General features: G+C 37.9%; 1 long non-coding RNA gene across 2 annotated transcripts in view; it reads left to right on the top strand.

The window, feature by feature from the left end:
* The first annotated feature begins 1,119 nt into the window (after window positions 1–1,119).
* LOC117816771 overlaps window positions 1,120–10,135 on the top strand; it is a 178,524-nt gene continuing 169,508 nt past the window's right edge. For both annotated transcript variants that reach the window (XR_004632011.1, XR_004632010.1), the window contains exon 1: window positions 1,120–1,776. This is a non-coding gene — a long non-coding RNA (uncharacterized LOC117816771). The remainder of the gene's footprint in view (window positions 1,777–10,135) is intronic.

Genomic DNA, 10,135 nt, shown 5'->3' with positions numbered 1-10,135 from the left:
CTCTCCTTGAACAGATGTTTACTCTGTGACTACCAACAGCAGCTCTAAGTCTCCTCTTCTATATGCCTGTAGTAGATAAAACATTATAAAATTCCCCCACTGAATAGCTTTCTAGTAGATATAACATAATGAAGTACCCTCCACTAGATAAAGTGCCTTATTAGTAATTTCAGTTAATTATTTTTGTTTGGGTGTCATGCAGCATTTCATGTGTTGAGTTTTCTCTAGAAAGTCTTTTGTATTTCAGACTAAAATCAGTTAATATAATTCGTAAATTTGATTATGAATTTAAATTAAAATTAAGCGAACCCTGTTTTAAAATGAAAAAATAAAACAGATGTCATCTTACTATAATGTGAGCTTCATGCAGGAATTAGCATTATTTTTTTGTATTGAAAAATATGTTTCACCTTTAATGATTAATTGAAACTGCAAATCCTCGCATAAATATTATTACATTACAGGGAATCAAGTGTTAGACGCTAAAATGTCCTTTACTATCTTAGCTCATTTTAACCCACTTTAAATTAAAATTTTAATGTAATTTTTAATATATTTCTAATTTTCCTTTTCTTTTCTGTTTAATTATATTTGTCATTTTAACTGTGTTCTTTTATGCCTGTCTGAATGTTTCCAATGCTTTTAATGTTTTAATGTAAAGCACATTGAGTTGTCCTCGTGTATGAAATGCGCTATACAAATAAAGTTGCCTTGCCTGCCTTGCCTTGCCTTAAGTGGGGTGTGCAAATGTTAACCCCATGTCTTTTCATTTGACCCACTTTCCCCTACAGCAGAGTGATTAGGCTAAGTGAGGCCACCTGTGCCTGGCTGGCCAGTATGGGACTCTTGATTAGTCTATTGATTGTGTCATCACAAACAGGGGTAAATCTTACAGGTTTATTATGATTGTTTTCTGTATTTCAATTGGTCATGATGTGTTTCGATTGCCCATTTAAAATATAATAACTTTTTGGTGTTTGAGTTTTGTTTCAGTAGGATTAAACTCTGTGGTATCCCCTACTCCCAATGGTTTATTCCAATTAGGGCGTGGCCAAGGTGTGTATAAAAAAGCAGGTATTATGTGGGGGGAAAAGTTGTTGCTGGTAACAGTCTGGGGTTTTTCCTTTTTTGCTTAATTCTTTTATGTTTTTTTTGTGTGTTATTTTTTGGTTATTTGAACACTTGTTAATAAAACCACCACCTCACTTTGAAATGGCTGCTGCCTTTTGAGACATTTCTTCAGCCTACAACTTTTTGCTCAAACCAGTGACTTACAAAGACACCCAAATCACTGTTTTGGTTGAAGTTGTAACTCTAAATTTGGTGGCAGTGATGGGATTTCTTTTGTCACTGACACTGGAGAGCCAGAAGAAGCTTGGAAGCCCCAACACCAGAAATGCACAGAGAGAAATGTAGCATGAACAAAGCCAAGCACTCCCATATGGCAGGGATGCTCCAAACTGACCAGGGGTCAAGGGAGGACCAGGGGGGCAGGTGAATGAATCATTGGATTATGATAAGGTCAAAGAGGCCCTTCTAGCCAAGTATGAGCTAAATGGGTGAAACTGCCATGAAAAACAGGGGAAGAAGTAGGAGAGGTGCTGATTCTGGAGCAGTTTCTAAACATCCTGTTACTTGAAGTTGGAGTGTCGATGAAGGAGTTTAATCCAGAGAATTTCCAGAGAGCTGCTCAACTAGTGGAGGCTTTCATGGCTGCGAGGAGAGGGCCAAAAGTCTTCTGATACGGCAAGATCCACCGACCGACCACACCAAACGGTAAGTCTGCGGGGTTTGGTGGGGGTGGTCAAAACTGTACAAAAGAGAGTAAAGGCGTAGGTGTGATAGCTCTGGTGATTACAGCAGGCCTGCTTTTGTTATTGTGGAAAGGAAGGTTACATAAAACCTGAATGTCAAGCACTAAATGTCAAAGGGTCCCACACCATGTGTTGCGTTCCCAGACCTGATATACAAAAAGCAGAGGTACAAGAAGTCAGGGGTTAAATTCAAACCGCAACTGTTATTGTTAATGGGACTCCTGCCACTACATTGTTAGACTCAGTCACTACCCAAACTTTGTCATGCTGTACTTTATTCAGCAGCAGTAGAAGTGTGGTGTGTTAATAAAACCACCATCTTACTTTGAAATGACAGCTGTCAGTCGTAACTCTACAAATACAACTGTAACTTTCAAAATCATTCCCCTACACACTGATTCACTGAGGTCTCTAACCTGCAAGTCACACTTAGAGGCAGGTCTCTGTGAAAGATCCTCTACTCTAAGTTAAAAAAACATAATATACCAGAAATCTATTTGTATTCTCTTTTCAACAAACACAAAGAATGGAAGAAAATTGCCCAATTTAGCTCAGCGTTCCCTGAGGAGTCTGGCCAATCAAAAATGCCACACACACCATCAGCAATAATGTACCACCATGTACATATCGACAAAGCTTCAAGCTGTTTATTAGCTGCAGATCCAAGACACTAATTTGCCTGGTTCAGACACTAAATGAATTACAGATAGATTTATAATTCAGCCGTAAGCGGACACCCTGCTACAGAAACAAATTAATCCTAAATGTTTTTCCACCTGAAACTGTCAGAGATGCTCTCACATGCAGAGAGAGTGATGAGTTTTGCTTTTATTGTAATACTCTGCCATTTTGCTGAAATTTAAGAAGGCAGCAAAAGGTTGACAATTTTGGAATCAATTTAGCCTTGTATGAGTTTATACTGAGGAACAAACGATTTAAAGCCTTACAAGGGGACACGTTGTCTGAATCAGTTTTCAATAAAGGCTTCCTGATATCTAGGTCTTTCTCATAGAGAGGAGTGGAAACAATGAGACAGCATTCCTAAATTGGCAGCACCCCAGATTATGACAGTAATCCTCATCTCCACTGCTGGCTGTATGTAGAAAGAGAGCATTAATGAATACAAAACCTGACCTTTCTGAAAAATGTCAAGGGTGCCTATTTCAACCCTAAACATTATCAGAAGCTTCACCGAGGGACAAGCCTGATACAAACAATTTGTCACTTGCTATAGTTCATATCAGTGCCAGTGAGCAACGGCGCCCAGGCTCTAAATGTCAGATTTCAATTTGACTCACCCCCCCTGCTGATGGATGGACCAGTCCTGTTCCCTTAAATACATAGTTTTCTCTTTGTAAAAATGGAACGTGGCCCATCAGGGTGATAGAGACGCTTGTTGTTGATGTATAAAAGAGCGGTGAGCCTGTATGTGTACAGTGGTTAATTGAGATTGTTGACAGATGGGTGACCTGTGCTTTCTGTCTGGTTTATGGCTCACCAGAGCTTTGACAAAGATCCATCATGTCTCTTTCTTCCCACAGTGTCACGTAATTGAAGAGGCTGTCATTGCTGACTTATGTCGGCAACTTTGTTATGGAGTGTGCGGGGGTAAAATGAAAGCAGTGTTGTTGTGTTCCTCCTTGCCAAGCAGTACATTATTGTATTGATCTATAGGGACAGGTGGCAGCAAGAGCAAGTGTCATCAAAAAGTTGTGCCACCATAAATACAACAAACAGAGCTATATGGCTCTCATAGTGACAGTGGAAATTCATTTATTGTCTTCTAATTAGCCTCTTAAGTCATTTATATGACTGTCAAAGCGTGGGCTGATGTTGCTTTAATTCAGTCTTTGTTGAACTGAGAAAATGTTTCAGGCAATAAGCAAACTGTAGGGGCTTTCTGTTCAGTCAAAGCTATGAATTGAAGATGGTTTTAACGCTTATAATTCCCCAATGTCACACCAAAAATACTAAATCTGGATATTGAAGACAACCATTAATAATTTCCAGTTGACATTTTTTCACCATGAGGTGTATAAATACTGAATGCAGTTAGGCAGTTTACAAGCTAACTGCCTGGGTGTGGTGAGAGCAGACATCAATACCTGATAAGTTGTGCTAACCTCTAAGTAGTATAATACATGATATATGCTCTAAATGTCGCACAGACTTTGCTAGGAAAATAAACTGTACACAGATATAACATTTGTATTATGTATTTGCATTTTTTTAGAACTTAAAATGGGGCTTTTTAAAGAATTTATATTCCTTGTTCAGGCCTTAGAGAGTTAAGATTTATAAGATTTATATGTTACATATGTTATATTTTCTTCATTATAGGTTGTTAGTAGTTAAGTAGGTGTGCAAAAGGTCGTTCTGAATTGCATCTGCAACCCTTTATTTTGAAGGAAGTAAAGGATGTTTCAAATTGTAGCTGCAAAGGACTTTTATTTTGAAGGGAAAAAAACAGGATGCACAGAGGCCCACCTGCACACCCCTCAGTCAGTGATGCAGCCGATCGGAGGAGACGTCTCTTTTCCCCTCATACTCATCCTATTCCCATCCCATCCCTTTTCACAGTTTTTAGTGCGTCCATAAGATTGTGAGTAGTTTTAATTATAGTTTAGTCAAGTTTGCATTAGTAGTTCATAATCATCATTTATGTTCATATATTATGTTGTATAGAGAAAGTTTATAGTTAATTGATTGGTGCCACTATGTCTGACATGCAGCATGAGCATGCAGGGTCCACTTAGGGACCGACAGCATTTTATTGTGTTCTATGTCTATGTGTGTGTATGTGAGATAGAGGTAGTGGCTGTCATTATGGTAATTTGTTGATTGTCCCCAGAAAGTTGGAGTGTATTTTAGCTTTGTTCATTGTATTTCATAGTTTATAATCATATAGAGTTTCTAATTAAGTTATCATTTGTACAGACTACATGTTTATATATATTTTATTCTTTCCTTCAGAAACCACAAACACCAATGTTCACACGCCTTCATTTTCATATTCACCATCAAGAGTAAAGATCACTGTCAAAGACAATGAAAGGAGTGGAAATCAAAAGAGAGTGTGTCACCTCGAATATCTTTCATCCACAACATCCATGTTCTGACCGGACAAACTGTGACGATTGCAACCCTACAGTTAAAAATCACCAGCAGGTAGTTCATTTCCCTGAGGTCTCAAGTGTGGCATCTAGTACATCACCGCCTCTTTTACAGTAGGCATGATTTGTGGAGACAGAAAGGGTAAATGAAAGCTGACTTACCTCATGTCACCCCTGCATAAAGCAGTGCCCTAACAGGTACATCCTAGTCAAAAAAGTCTGGATAAGCTCCTGGTAACACACTGAAAGCATTTTTCATTAAGCTGTAAACGTTGGCATTGGGATATAAGACCTAAAGGTGATTCTCTCACTTTTAAAGGTAGCTCCAAGTGGCCACTCCAGGAACTGCAGCTCTTGACACTTGTGCATCAGCATTATTTTCCAACCCTGAAAGTTAGTTGAAAACATTAGTGCTTGGGTTTTCTTTGACTTCCATTAATTACATTTCCTAAAATCTGCAAATACAGTTTAAAATTTCACCAGCCAGGCATCCTGAAGATGTCAGCTTGAAGTCAATAATTCAGACATCTTCAAAACAGCTCTAATAAGTCAGTCTTATTTAGAAATTATTTCTCACTCATTACCATGTGACTAATAAAAAGTTCATATTTTTTATGTTTTTTTATGGTTAGTTTTTGTCTTATCTAACAGCCCAGGGAATTAGACAAGTGCAGAGAGAGATGATGATTGACATATAACCAAAGTCTGTGTTCTGGATCTAAACCAGAGATGTTGCAGTCATATTGGTATGCAACTTAAACACCAGCAGACACTCTCACATAGACTTGAGTATTTAGTCCAACTTTTAATTTAAGATATGTGTAATTACATTGTGACTGGTAAGAATGAACCATTAAGTTGTGTGATGATTCAAAGCGTATCTTTAATTAAATTCTCAGCGGTTCATTCTTACTAGTCAAAATGTAATTAGAAAGTCATAAATGTATTGTGCATAGCTTTAACGTGAATACCTTCAATCTTATACGCTACATTAAAGCCAATTGTTGTAGATGCCATGTCATGGAAGCGTTTCTTTTTTCCATTTTATTTTAATAGATGCGCACAGCTGGAGAGCATTTAGAGCAAAGGATTTAGTTTTTTGTGAGTCAGATGAATTCTCTGTGGCCCCACAGAAGGGAGCAGTATGGGATTTATAATACATGCGCTGTATAATGACAGATTCAGAGCAATGTGGAGGATTTACATGCATTATTTGCTCGCCCAGTTCATCTGAGGCTCCTTATTGATGCTCTATCCGCCTCTGATTAATTATTTCACACATCATTTGACAAGAAAAAAAACTTCAATACTTAACAACAAATACTTAACATGGCTTCATATCTAGAAATTTTCTCAACTATGTTTCTGCTTCTCCTTCGCTCCCCTGCAGATGTTTTGACACCTTACTGTTGGGGCCAGCCTTTTTAAAAAAAATTTTTTATCAATTAACCTTCATGGTAAATTATTCACCAAATGCATTATTCACTGTCTTAAAGCAGAGGGGTTAAATTGAAGAAGCCCCCGTGTTCCTTCTGTTCATTCTTCTCAAATTGATTAAGTATTAAAGCAATGATATGTGGTTGGGAGAGAAACCTGTGATATGTTCTCAAGCCCAGACAGTGCATTAAAACATTTGTGGCTGAAAATTATGTACCTAATTATGATTTTACTCCCTTGCCAATGAGCAAACAATGTTCAATAATTGCCTTAGATTAATTATATCTTAATAGTTATCACCAATGATCTTATAGGAGCAGGTACCACAACAGAGAGTTACAGAGCCTCAGCAGCGGGGGGATACTCAAGTGTTATTTGTAGAAAATCAATGTTAACGGTGTAATCGACACATGAGTCAGTTTGTAGATCTGAAGAAGTCAGGGGTACACAAAGGCTGACCTTCGCTGCGGCTGCAGTCACAAAAGCAGCTGGAACCTGCCAGGACTAATCCTTGCTTTGAGGAGACCTCATGATACACGTTCTCTACTGTAATTAGATAGAACTGTGTATTGTGTGCTTTAGCAGGTAAACAGAGTGCATTACAAAATCAATAGTGAGCATACAGTAGAGGCAGCACATGCCAGATAAAATCAGGGATTTGTTCCGCTCAGTATGCGGGACATTTACTCAAGGATATTTTGAGGTTGTCTACTTGGCGTCTGGTCTAGTGACATTTATCATGTCTTTGTCTGTTTGTGTCAGAGCAGATGGACAAAGAACATTTCAGATACCATTTTGCTGGATGTCTTATAAAAAGCGGCTCCTTTGAATCTTGCTGCCTGGAGCCATAATTAGAACTGGACAAGCTCACTTATTTTAGTAGATTCATATGAACTAGGTCAACAAGTTATGTTTTCATTTTCTATGTATTTAATTGACTAGCAGAGTCTCATTAAGATTAAAATGAATCAGAGACCAAAAGAGGAAAACAAAAGAAGATATAATACAACATAAAAAGCATTCTTACACCTGAAAAATAATGACACATGAGAACTGATACAAGTCTGTATAATTTAGTTTTGATTGAGCAGTTATTGAATCTTAAGGTCGATGCTCTTGGATATCATGTCCCTGTTTGATCTATAATTTCTGTCTTTACTGACATCGAAACAATTCTTGGTAAAAACCTTCAAAATGATGTATGACTTGAGTGATTCCATGGCATTTCCTGTAGCTCCAATATAATGTTGACATTTTGGGGCCTGGGTAAGAGACTGCCAAAAATTTGGGGCGGATATTCATAATTCCAAACATGTTGAACTGTAATAAATGATGATCCCTTTACTTTGAATGTAGCTCCATCACCAGGTCATAGTTTCAATTTGTCAGCTACTTAAGCTGCAACATCAATGACATGCCCATTAGTCTAAGCTTAAGTGTCTGTTAAGTGCTGAATAACAACTGTTAGCATGCTAGCAGATTCAACTAGAGCTATCACCAATATGCTAAACAGACTTAAAATAGGCCCAAAATCCTTTTAATGATACTGGAATTTTAAAATTTGTTATTTAAAAAAAACCCAGCCACAATTGGTGGCATCTCATTTATTGTAGGCTGTTGTAAGAGGTTAACGCCTCCTCTTAATGCAATGATTTGTGAGGAATTATCATTCATGGAACACTTCAAAATGACCGTGAATAGTTTTTAAACTTTCGGTTCAGTTTTTTCCATCACATTTATTTTAACACTGCAAACTAAAAACCTGCTCATGATCAACATAGTTTGTGGCACAGTTTAATAATGGCAGAATTGTGTCCATGTAAATGTGCTAAACATCATCAAGCAAGAATTGTGAGCCAGTTAGCATTTGCAGTTAATCACAGCTTTCAAAAGCAGTGACACATGAGGACTGCTAATACTCACTTTGATAGACACACTCTTATTGACTGATTGTAATACATATTTTCTAGAGTTAACACAAAACCTTTGCATTCCCAACTTTACACCAAATGCTGTTTCTTGGTAATGTTTTTTGATGAATGGCTGAACAGTGGCGGACACCCACCGCCAGTTTTTCTTTGTAATGTCCAGAAAAAGTGACCTCTGTTTTGGGGTTTTCTCACTTATTGAGTAAATCATATCAGCTGGTTAATTCTTACTTTATGTCCCATTTAAGAATGAAACTAGTAATTATTTACAGCTAGGGTTGGTAGTCACGGAAAACTAGCATGAATTTGAATGTAGCATTTCCTCAGGACTCCGTCTAACCCCTCCCCCCCTCACCTCCCCAAAACGACGCCCCTGCTCACATGCATGAGCCCCTCTGCTTTGCGACCATATGATTCTGACCGATTCAAAACCGGTCTCAGCACGTCGTTTGTGTTTGCACTACGTCAACTCGTGTCTCACTCAGCGGTAAGAAAACACCAAAACATTATCATAGTAGTAAAAGTTGAAAAACACAAACAAACATGAAATGTACGCGCAGGAGGAGGGCAGAACAGCAGGACGGGATTTGATTGGTTTCATAATTTGACTCCTGATGGCAGGGATTGGTTGGTGTTTTCCCAGGTTTACTCCGGCTGTAGATAGCAGCTTTTTTTCACTCTTTTTTAAGAACACATTATGTATTGATTGTCATCAGGACATAAAGATCATTTTAACCAGTATAACAAAAAGTGTATCTAAATCTGACTACCAGCCCCAGCTTTAATAGACTTCTTGCCATACGCAAAGTGAGGATGAATTCAACCCTATTACCACCCTGAACTTTTCTTTCATGGTTCTATTGTTACTTCTGTGTAGGAGATGAAGGCCTGGCCTTTTCATTTAGAGATCAACTCTGATGCTAGGACTTACTCCCTTTGTGCTTGGAGAAGCCAAATCAACCATGTATTGACCAATTTGCAACTTAAAAGCTTACATTTGAACCTTTTAGAGGCTTTTAGAATTTATCTGAAAGTAAAGACCTTTAAGTTTTAATGACCTCCATTTTGATTCTGAAAGACAAGAATCAATTTTCTGTCTTCCTAGTGGGGCTGCACCCTCTCTTTAATTTTTCATTCCAGGTTGAAAAATTCAGTGTGTGTTTTCTTTGAGACACTGCCTCTGTATTACCTGAAGAAATTATTCTGTGCAGGAGTTCAATATGTCTCAGGTTACCACGGACCTGGAAATTGATTCCTGGAGTTGGGTTTGCAGCCTGAAGCTCATTTTTTTTATTCTCTTTGCTCTGAGAAGAAAAACAAATGGCTTCACACACATCATTATTTGTTATCGCAGTAAATGTATTGTTATATTGGTCTATTTGGCAGCAAGAATAAGCAATAGCTGAAGGGGAGTGTGTTCTAGTCATATTATTCCACCTGGTCATGCCGATGTCTCTGAGATAAATAGAAAAGGTTTGAAATAAGGAAGCAAGGTTGTATTTTGCCCTTATTTAAACTAGAAACAATATTGTTTTTGATGGCAAAAGGTCATATGCGGCTTAAATACACAGAAATACAGATTTAAAAAAGTCTATATTTCATCTCTGTGAGTTTCTTGAAAGTCTAGAGTAAACAATATCACTGGGATGCAGGATTCAGGACTTTATGAACAGCATCACCATGGTAACAAGACAAGATCACTATCCTTGTGCATTCAAGAGATCCCCTGATTGCAGTTCTATATTCACGTTCCCGTGCTCCAAATACACCCCCATTGTTTACACACACTCATGAAATCTGTAACATGATAAAAATGAAGGCTTAGGCTCATTACCCCCCGTGA

Source organism: Notolabrus celidotus, chromosome 8 (assembly GCF_009762535.1).
Source record: "Notolabrus celidotus isolate fNotCel1 chromosome 8, fNotCel1.pri, whole genome shotgun sequence".
NCBI classification, from domain to species: domain Eukaryota; kingdom Metazoa; phylum Chordata; class Actinopteri; order Labriformes; family Labridae; genus Notolabrus; species Notolabrus celidotus.
The sequence above is the reverse complement of the archived record's forward strand: the minus strand, read 5'-3'. Positions and strand labels throughout refer to the sequence as shown.